The following is an 11,742-nucleotide window of genomic DNA, read 5'->3' as shown; positions in this document are numbered from 1 at the left end:
GGTATACAGAGTTGAATACTGTCATACAAAATTATAATATACAAATTAAAACTAAAAACAGTAAACTAATGTAAGGTGGCCTACTCTAAAATAATGAAACACAGAAATGCAAAATTGCAAAGTTAAAATTAACATTAACTCCCAAAATTCTGATTTGAATAATGTAATTCAAAACCATAATAAATAGGTAGAAACTAGAAACACAACTGATGTGAGGCAGCCTACTCTAAGAAAACACAGAAATATAAAATACAAAACATAAGGAAGAGAAACTTTAACCCATAAAATCCTGAATAAACATAGAAAAGAATTCTAGATAACTACAATTTTCAACTGTAACTGTGCATCCACGAAAAGCATGAATTGTGAATCGTTTGGATACAATTAGGGAAACATTTCAAAGAAAACACATTATAATTATTCATAAAGATCTTTGATGAGAAAGTTTTTAAAAAAAGCATTTCAGTAATACTAAAGAAACTTTTAAATTATGCTACTGATACATTGAAACATTTCTGCTTTTCTTTTTTTCTTTTTTTTTTTTTCTATTTTTTTTTTTCAGACGGAGTTTCACTCTTGTTGCCCAGGCTGGAGTGCAATGGTGCAATCTTGGTTCACTGCAACTTCTGCCTCTTGGGTTCAAGCTATTCTCCTGTCTCAGCCCCCTGAGTAGCTGGGATCACAGGCATGAGCCACCATACCCAGCTAATTTTGTATTTTTAGTAGAGATAGGGTTTCTTCATGTTGATCAGGCTGGGCTCAGACTTCCAACCTCAGGTGATGTGCCCACCTCAGCCTCTCAAAGAGCTGGGATTACAGGCTTGAGCCTTCATGCCAAATGAGTACATACAATAAATCACCCTACAGTAGAGACTGTTGGCATATAGAGTTTAAATGTTTAAGATTAGGCATAAAGATTTCAGTCAAATTTTTTTGTAGAATTATGTTGTAGAATTATCCTTCATAGGATGTGAAATTATAAAGCAGAAAACGTGTCATCTGTCTCTAGTGTTCCTGGAATTTCTTTCTTTTTCATTGTATAATCCCATTTATATGAAATATTCAGAATATGCAAATCCATAGAGACAGAAAGTAGACTAGTGACTGCAAAGGGAGGAGGAGGAAAGAATAGAGAGTGACTGCTAAAAGGTATAGGATTTCCCTTTATCATCACTGCTTCCCCCACAGTGGTGACAGTCATACCTTGTTAATAAGCTAAAAACCAATGGATTATAAATTTTATTTATGTTTATTTTTAGAGTCTAAGATCTCACAATGTTGCCCAGGCTGTTCTTGAATTCCTGCCTCAAGCAATTCTCCACCTCAGCCTCCCCAGCTCCTGGGATTACAGGCTTAAGCCACCATACCCAGTTCTGACTATACACTTCAAAATTGTAACTTTTATTGTAGATACGTATATCTCAGCTAAAAAATAAAAGAACAGGGAGGTCTGTACTGAGATGATATAATCTCCAATTATATTAAGTAAAAAAAGAAAGGTACAGAATAGTGTGTGCAATATACTACTATGTTCTTAAAAAAATGTACACACACACATATACACTGTCCAGGCATAAAACCTCTGAAAAGACATATGGGAAGCAAATTCCATTATTTCCTAAAGTGAAGGATCCTGGAGTGCCTGGGGATATGGTGGTATGGAAGGGAGATCTAACTTTTCAACATGCTGTTTTGTACCTTTTGAATTTTGTATAGAGTACAACACTTCTCGTATTTCCTAATTTAAAGAAAGAAAAAAAGAATACTCTGATGCTTTCTCTTTAGTCTTTAGTTTTATTTTAAGAGATCACCTACATTTTTTTCTGTAATAAACTTAAAAGATACCCACCCATTTTGTCAGATTTATTTATTCTTTAGCAATTTAAGTATTAAAATTACAGTTTTTGTCTCAATCCTTAATAATATTATACTCATTATATTTCAGATGTTTAGGTTTCTCATGGAGAAAAAGAAACACAGGCATAAACCTATATACTATCCACCTGCTAGTCCTGCAACATGATTTTAATAAAGTGTTACTGATACACTTGAACAATTTCTATGATGTCGGCAGAGTGATATCAAGAGTGATTATAAAGTAGCTGGCCTTATAGGTCAAGAGTTATGATCTTTGATCCACTGCTCAATCCATTTCAAGATCTGATCTACATTCTTTTCTTTCTTTCTTTTTTTTTTTTTGAGAAAGAGTCTCACTCTGTCGCCCAGGCTGGAGCGCAGTGGCTCGATCTCGGCTCACTGCAAGCTCCGCCTCCTGGTTTCACGCCGTTCTACTGCCTCAGCCTCTTGAGTAGCTGGGACTACAGGAGACCATCACCAAGCCCCGGCAAATTTTTTTTTTTTTTTTGTATTTTTAGTAGAGATGGGGTTTCACAGTGTTAGCCAGGATGGTCTTGATCTCTTGACCTGGTGATCCACCCGCCTTGGCCTCCCAAAGTGCTAGGATTACAGGCGTGAGCCATCGTGCCCAGCCAGTCTGATCTACATTATTTTCTAGCTCTTCTGGTTTATTGCTGGGCAGCTGATGCACGATTTCTTCCTTGTGGGATGTTGTGGCTTCTTCACAGAGAACTTGAAAAATCTCACCCTGAATATTGTCTGTTAGAGTCTTCCCATTATAACCCCTTGTTTCAAGTCTTTTGTACAATACAGTGGTATCTGTTCTCAGCATAAAAACTATATGAGAAAAGCGTTTAGGGAAGAAATCACAACCGTGGTAATCAACAGTAACTCCACCTTCTCTCATTTGTTATCTAACTCATCAACTACTCTGTCTTCTTCTAAAATGGGGCAATCATACTCTTCATCATAGCCATCATACAATTTCTCTTCTCAAGATAAATCACCCACATTAATGTATTTCAGTCCTGATATTGATGCAAGTTCTTTGCCTAGTGTGGTTTTTCCAACCCCTGGCGTACCGGTAAGCAGGATGTTCGGAAGCAAGGATGGCTTGACGCGACGTCTCTGAGCGCCTTGCTCACAAGCCCTTTGCACTACTCTGCCTGAAATTTCTAAACCAAATCCCAATGTCTCCCAATCCCTCCACAACTCCCCTCGCACACTTCTGACTTGAAGCACTGTAGATTTATTTTTAAAAATGGCATAACAGGCCGGGTGTGGTGGCTCACGCCTGTAATCCCAGCACTTTGAGAGGCTGAGGTGGGTGGATCACGAGGTCAGGAGATCAAGACCATCCTGGCTAACGCAGTGAAACGCCGTCTCTACTAAAAATACAAAAAAAAAAAAAAAAAAAATTAGCCGGGGTTGGTGGTGGGCACCTGTAGTCCCAGCTACTTGGGAGGCTGAGGTAGGAGAATGGCATGAACCCCAGAGGCGGAACTTGCAGTGAGCCGAGATCACACCACTGCACTCCAGCCTGGGTGACAGTGTGAGACTCCGTCTCAAAAAAGAAAAAAGAAAGAAAAAAAAAGAAATGGCATAACATAGAGGTCTCCAGAAATTTGCACAGATTTCACCATATTCCCAAAAGTAATGAAAACTAGTCAGATCCTATATGTTCTTAAAGATTCTGGTAGGACTTTGGTTTTCAGTGTGAATGCACTGGAAGATTCTGGGAGGGAGAAAAGAAGCCGTAGAAGATTGAAGAGCATAGTAAGCATGGGACAGGAATATGTTTCTCTGTGACAGCAAGAAAAATAAAACTAGTCTTTTCCAAAACATTTTCCATTGGAGCAGAGATGACCAAACCACATTTAAACTCTGGCCTTCTCTGTGACCTTTGGACCTCTGCCATGTGTTACCTGCTCATTTATTTTCACCTTGCTTTGTATATGGCTGTTGCCTCCTCTTTTCACACTCCAGGAATTTTTTCTTTGCTACAGACTGTCCACCACAGTTTTTTTTTCCTTCCCCCCAACAGTAATTGGGCTCACCAGAAAATGCCCAACTCCCAGCATCTTCCTCAGGAAAAAATTAAAACTGTAGAGTATGTGTTGGAATGTTTGTCTTTTTGACAGATTGCCTTATGACTAGATTCTCTCTCTCCTGACATGGAGTGCTGAAGGACATGATGGGGTCATACGGATGACATTTGTGTCTGATGAGAAAAAAGATGAATGCTAGTTACAGCACTAGAGAAACTGCAATACCACAGACAGTCAACTGAGGAAGAAAATAGGTAATCAATCTAAAAACAATGAAACTAAATCTCTTTATCTTAGAAATACACACAAATCCAGAGAAGACATATCTGAGAATGCATCTGTGAAGCACCCAGAATCCATAGCCTTGCTGATTGCTGTCAGTATCCCCCTTTACTAAGCCAGTTTTTGTTTTTGTTTTTTTTTGTTTTTTTTTTTTGAGATAGAGTTTTGCTCTGTCACCCACGTTGGAGTGCAGTAGCACAATCTTAGCTCACTGCAACCTCTATCTCCCGGATTCAAGCGATTCTCTCGCCTCAGTCTCCTGAGTGGCTGGGACGACAGGCGCGCACTATAACGCCAGGCTAATTTTTTGTATTTTCAGTAGAGACGGGTTTTCGCCATGTTAGCCAGGCTGATCTCAAACACCTGGCCTCCAGTAATCTGCCTGTCTCGGCCTCCCAAAATACTGGAATTACAGGCATGAGTTACCGCACCCAGCCGTGCCAGTCTTTAAATGCTAGATTTGATGGATGTTGTATAAATTTCCAGGTCTTATAAAAAAATTACAAGGCATACGGAGAAGGTGGAAAATATGCTTCACTGGAAGAAACAGAATAAATATCCAGAAATTGAGTCTTAAGAAATGAATATTTTTGCATATCTGATGAAGAATTCAAAATAATTAACTTAAGCATTCTCAGTGAACAAAAATAAAACAAAAATAGACAATTGAATAACATTTAAAATAATAAATGACCAAAATGTGATATCAACAAAGAGATGAAACCGTTTTCTAAAAACCCAACAGAAATTGTGGCATTGAAGGATACAATAACTGAGGTTTAAAAATTCACTACGGAGCCACAACAGCAAACAATGGAGCAAAAAAAGAGTCAGCAAATTAAGCATATATTATTCACAAATATTTAGGCCTGGAAACTAATTTATGAAAAGAATGGGAAAAATAAGGGTGAAATATGAGACTTGCTGGACACCATCAAGTAGACCAATATATTCAGAGAAAGAGTCTTATAAAAAGAATATAGGAAGAAAATGGCATAAATGTTATTTGGGGGAAAAAGGGGGGATGCTGAGAACTTTACATGCTTCAGTGATGAAACAAAACATACTAGCAACCCAGAATAATTGATCTGGGAAAAACTGTACTACAAAAATTAGAAAAAATAAAGACTTTCAAAGATTAAAATAAAAAATCTAAGGTTATTTACTACTAGAATAACATTAGAAAAAAATGCTAAAGTGAGTCAACTATGTTGAAACATTAAATGATGCTGGAGAGCATCATAAAACCGTATGAAAATATAAAGCTGTCTGTTAAATGTAAATATATACACAGATATAAAATTTGCTATTGTAATAATAATGGTGCATAAAATTCTTAAATCTCTGTGAAAATACACACAATATAGAGAGATATAATTTGTAACATTAATAAGAAAGTGGGGGAAGTAAAAGTGAATATATTTTGTATGCTGTTAACTTGAAGTTGAAGGCAAAAGCTGCTTGCCCTGGGGACCTTAGCACTGGGCAAGGGAGGAGACAAAGCTGCCATTTTCTCTCCCTTAGTTCTTCCATCTCCCCCTACTCTGCATAAGGATTTTTCAAAGATTTTTGTATAGAAATAGCCTGGGGAAAGGGCAGTAATTTTTCTCTTCAGATGAATGGCAGATAAATTACTCAATCAATATAAAAAAGACAATTTTTCTCTGTGAGGCAAATGCTGGACAGGTTTGCATGTAACCTACTTTAAAAAGATTGAGGTTTCTTAATCTTGAAGTTGCTCAGCTGTGACACAGATCTTCCCCATGTGCAATGTCCATCTGAGCCTTTTGAAATCCCTCTAAAAAATGTAGTGTGGACAAGGAGAACTAATACAAATATAAAGCTTTTGCCTCCAGTTCTGCAGTCAATCATAAGTGTTTTTGTCATACTTTGGTGTCTGCCTTCTACCAGCATCCATGACACTGGAAGATTAATAGGTTAGTTTACAAATAGGATAAAATCTAAGATCCTTCACAGTGATTTAGTTTTGGTGATGAGAGTGCGATGCTGTGATAAACACAACTTTCTGAAAGGGGGAAAGATACAAATACTTGAAGAGCTTGCAAGGGATATGTGAATTTCCCCTAGGACTAACAGCAAATTCTCTCATCCAAGTGGTTAGTGTGGTGAAACAAGGGCTCTACACTTGCAGTCTACTAACAAGGCTGATCCATGAAAGGATTAAAACCAAGAGCCTGAGTGCTTCACATGTTCATTTTTCTCCTGCTGAAAGGATCAAGGAGTTCTTAAAGCTAATGTTGAGGCTTGGGTGAGTCCAAACCAATAGAAGTTCATGTGGTTGAGGTGTGAGTAGCCAAAAGGCTGCTGAAAGGTACATTAAATGGGTCTTGTTAGTCTCTTCTTTACCCACGTGAAAGTGCCCACTCCTGCTGCACTCCAAAATTTTTTCCTTCATCTATAGCCAACTTCAGCAACTTTAAGTATTAAACTACGTAAGATTGGAGATTTGGAGGGGGGAAGTCAAGCTTTTATAGTTCTGTTGGATACAGGTATCTAATTCACTATTCTGTGTAGTCTCCTAGGGTTCATGGGGAGATACAGGTGTAAGGGTGGCTGGAAGTGCTGACAAATATACGGTCAAGAGTGATTACAAAGTGGTAGAAAGGAAAAAGTTCTTAATCCTGGGTACTCTTGAAATGTAAGGCATCACAGACCTTAGTATAACAAGCCAAGAGAGAAAAAAATCTCCCAACCACTCAAATCCTCTTTTTCATGTGAACCACTTCTGGCCCTTTGTGCCCTCATACTCCTGCCTAGGGGATAGTGTCATCCTACTTTAGCCTTTGCCTCAAACAAATACTTAACACAATGGTCTGTGTTTAAACAGAAGAAGCTGAGTAGAGAAAAAATTTTGGGTAAATTCTACACATGCTTCAGAACTTTCATAAATTACAAACTGTAGGGTGAACATAATAACAATAAGAGTTCTATAAATATAGATTTGATTTGATTTTTGAGACAGGATCTCACTAACACCCAGGTTGAAGGGCAGTGGTGTCATCTTAACTCATTGCAACTTCCATCTCCTGGGATCAAGTGATCTTCCGAAGTAGCTGTGACTACGGATGCGCACCACCACACTCGCCTAATTTTTTATTTTGTGTAGAGACGGGGTTTCCCCATGCTTCCCAGGCTAGTCTTGAGCTCCTGAGCACAACTGATCTCCCTCCTCATCCTCCAAAAGTTCTAGGATTACAGGAGTGAGACATCGCGCCTGGCACAGTTCTGTAAATATACATTTAATGAGCATTATGTGGTAATAGATGTTCTTAGATTTACAGAAATAAATATGTAATTGATACTAAGTACAACCCCAAGGCTCTTTTTAAAAATTCTCTGATTTCTTCTGTGAATTAGGCAAGTCAATTCCTTCAGCTTCGACTGATGATAAAAAGGGACAGAGTATGAGTCACCAGGCTGCGGGGAGCAGAGAAAAAAGATTGGACTGTAGTTCACTGACCTATTTCTCCTGTGATTGACACTATTCTGTCTCTCCACAAAGTTCAACAAGTTGTGATTTCTTACAGGCTGTGTCTGAAGTATCCAGAAATGTTATTAGGTTCCAGTTGAGCTATGCCTTTGGAATACTTTACTATCTGTTATCTACAGAAGAAAATACATGCAGCTACTTAAGGGCACATTCTCTGCCAAGCACTGTGCTAAGCACGAGTTTACAGGTGTGAGTTGACTTAATCTTTAGGAAAGCTCAAGGATCAAGGGACTCATTATTCCAATTTTACACAAGAGGATAAAGTGTTGTCTCATTGTGAGCAGCTGCCTAGAAAGAATAAATAAATAACCAAAGCCACATGGCTGGTAAGTGGTAAACTGGAATCTCAAAACCAGCCATTTAATCCTATCAATTTGGCTAGCTGAGCAACCCCTTGCCAGTGGTCTAAAAAATACCAGGGAAAGAGAGGGTGGCAACTGTGTATTTGAAAAACAGGTAAAAACCTGGTGTTGATGTTCAGAAAAAAGGTATTCGATTATCGCAACACTTGACATCCATTTTTAACTTAATGCAGTGCATAAAAGTGTTTACCAAAGTTGCACATGCTTTGGGTATCAACATTTGGGAGGGATTTACATAGAATATACATTTATGTTAAGAAACATGTATTCAGCCACTAGTAACTCTATGTCTATCAAATAATATATAATTGTTACACAAATTAGGTGTTTCAGCTAATAATGAGATTGCTAATTATGTGTTTAATAACTTATATTTATTTATAAATCGATACAATTTAAATAAATTTATAAATAAGTTCAATCATTACTCTTCAGTGATCACTAAGAACTGGTTGAATACACCTTAGACCACATAACACGTGTGTGAGTGTGTGTGTGAGTGTGTAATGTATATTTTGTCTGTTTCTATATATAATGTATATTTTATCTATATATTATAAATAATATACATATAACATATGGCATATATAAAGATAATGCACATACACTACACGACTGAAAACATGTATTTTATGTGTATATATATTTTTTTTAATTAATTTTTTTTTTTGAGAGGAGTCTCACACTGTGGCCCGGGCTGGAGTGCAGTGGTGTGATCTCAGCTCACTGCTACCTCTGCCTCCCAGGTTGAAGCAATTCTCCTGCCTCAGCCTCCCGAGTAGCTGGGATTACTGGCACCCACCACCATGTCTGGCTAAATTTTTTTGTATTTTTAGTGGAGACGGAGTTTCACTATGTTGGCCAGGCTGGTCTCGAACACATGACCTTGTGATCCACCTGCCTCGGCCTCCCAAAGTGCTGGGATTACAAGTGTGAGCCACTGCGCCTGGCTTGTATTCTATTTTTATTAGTGTTTAATTTACTGGTGTCCACAGGAAAGTAATACAATATATTTTACAGGTAAAATCAAAGCACTAGTTATTAATTCCTGCATCTAATCTTTATTCAGAATGAGGGCTGGTATAATTAAATAACAAGTAAGATTGGTCCGGGTGTGGTGGCTCATGCCTGTCACCCAAGCACTTTGGGAGGCCAGCCAAGGTGGGTGGACCACTTGAGGTCAAGAGTTCAAGACCAGCCTGGCCAACATGGCAAAACCTCATCTCTACTAAAAATACAAAGAATTAAGCTGACATAGTGGCATGTACCTGTAGTTCCAACTACTAGGGAGGCTGTGGTTGGAGAATCATTAGAACCCGGGAGGCAGAGCTTGCAGTGAGCTGAGCTCATGCCACTGCACTCCAGCCAGAGTGATAGAGCAAGATCCTATCTCAAAAAATAAATAAATAAATAAGTAAAATTACCATAAACATAATTTATTTTTTGTATATTTCTCTATTTTTTTCCCATCAGGTTTCAATCTTTATTTAGAAACTTTTGCCTTTTTAAAGATCTGTTCCATACTCTTCACCCAAACTCTCACTGCCAAAACCTTAGCTTTCTGCAGTTTTTTATTTTAGCCTTGACTCCCGAATAGTACCTCTGAACGAACCTAGGGCCTAAAGAAACTTGCTAAACTGATGGGAGTAATTGAGGCCTGGCTGACTTTCACCTGCTGATTGTAGATCCACAGCATCTTGAGTGAACATAGACAGTAACCAGGAAGCTGTGATGTCAGGCCTTGGGTGAGATCAAGCACTTTGCTGGATTCAGGTCTGACCCAGTGCAGTCATAGTGGTCATGGCCAGAGATGTTTGTGTCACTCCACTTCACTTTCATGTGTCTCAGGATACACACACACATGCACACGCACACACACACACACAGACTCCATTTGTTTGGGAGAAAGTAAAAGAAGAAAAGAAGAGTCTCTGCTAGATAATTCAGAAAATTCTCCAAGACCATGTTGTCGAAGACCATCAAGGTAGTACCTCTGTGAGCCTGCAAGAACCACTGTGTTACTGGCTTGAGATGTCCCCTAAAGTAGAAAGAGCTTAGATCACAACACCCAAGTCCTTTCAAATATCTCTAGAGCCTTCTCAGGAACAATGGCTACAAACAAGTCCAGGCACTGTTGACTACAATAAATATCAAAATCTTCAATGGTGAGACACCCACAAAGATCTACTGGCATCAGCAAATCATTAAAAGAAATACTTAACCAAATGAACTAAAAAAGGAACCAGGGACCAATCCTGGAGAAACGGAAATGTGTCATTTTTCTGAAAGAGAATTCTAAATAGCTGTATTGGGGAAACAGAAATTCAAAATAACAAAAAGAAACTCAAAATTCTATCAGATACCTTTAACAAGCAGATTAAAATAATTGTATTTATTTATTTACCTCTTTATTTATTTAGACAGAGTTTCATTCTTTTTGCCCAGGCTGGAGTGCAGTGGCGCGATCTCAGCTCACTGCAACCTCCACCTCATGACTTCCAGTAATTCTCCTGCCTCATCCTCCAGAGTAGCTGGGATTACAGGTGCCCTCCACCACACCTTCCTAATTTTGTGTTTGTAATAGAGATGGGGTTTCATCATGTTGACCACGCTGTTTTCAAACTCCTGACCTCTGGTGATCCACCCATCTCAGCCTCCCAAAGTGCTGAGATTACAGGTGTGAGCCACCGTGCCCAGCCTATTATTTGCTTTTCTTTCTTCATTTGTTTCTTTAACAAGAATGGACACTTCTATCTGAGTTTTAAAAATTGTGTAAAAGAAAAATAAATTTTGGGGCTTCCAAAACACTAAGCTAAAGGGAAAAGTCAAGCTGGGAACTGCTTAGGGCCATTCTGCCTCCCATTCTATTCAAAGTCACTCCTCTGATCACCAAGATAAATGCATATTTAATTTTGGAGAGGCTAATCAGAAACTCAAAAGAATGCAACCATTTGTCTCTCAACTACCTATGAGCTGGAAGTCCCCTCCTTGCTTTGAGAATTCCCGCCTTTGCAGACTGAACCAATGTTCATCTTGCACACAATGATTGATGTATCCTGTGTTCCTAGAATGTATAAAACCAAACTGTGCTCTGATGACCTTAGGCACACATCCTCAGAACCTCCTGAGGCTGTGTCATGGGTGTGTGTCCTCAACCTTGGCCAAATAAATTTTCTAAATTCACTGAGACCTGTCCCAAGTTATCAGGGTTCACAATGGATGGTGCATTGTAGCTCCACCCCAGGACTTCTCATTAACAAGAACTATCTGGAATCTGTCTAGATGCAGTGAAACCAGGTATATGTAAACTGTATGAAACTTAATGGCACTTCCTAGAAGTATATGAATAAATGTTAAGGAAAAAGCACTAACCACCCACCTTTCAAAGAAACAATAACACTGTGAATTCTGTGTCATTTCCAGAGTCAGCTTGTTTCCTGAGTCATCCCCACTAAACTTGAAAACATTCCAGAGTGAGCTATTGTCCCTCCAGCCTTTGGCCCTCTCAATTCTTTCCTCTGTGCCTCCACTCAACCCTTACATGGATCACATTCTCTGATTCTGCAAAAGCAGGTGGAAGCCCTGAAGAGAGTTATTTTTTTCTTTTTCTTTTTCTTTCTTTCTTTTTTTGAGATGGAGTCTTGCTCAGTCACCCAGGCTGGAATGCAATGGTGCGATCTCT

At 38.7% G+C, this 11,742-nt stretch overlaps 1 pseudogene; it reads right to left on the bottom strand.

The window, feature by feature from the left end:
• Window positions 1-2,115: 2,115 nt before the first annotated feature.
• Window positions 2,116-11,742, bottom strand: part of LOC129010687 (adenylate kinase isoenzyme 6-like) — a 36,482-nt pseudogene continuing 26,855 nt past the window's right edge.

Source organism: Pongo pygmaeus, chromosome 10 (assembly GCF_028885625.2).
Source record: "Pongo pygmaeus isolate AG05252 chromosome 10, NHGRI_mPonPyg2-v2.0_pri, whole genome shotgun sequence".
Lineage (NCBI taxonomy): Eukaryota > Metazoa > Chordata > Mammalia > Primates > Hominidae > Pongo > Pongo pygmaeus.
This window is presented reverse-complemented; position numbering and strand designations above follow the sequence as displayed.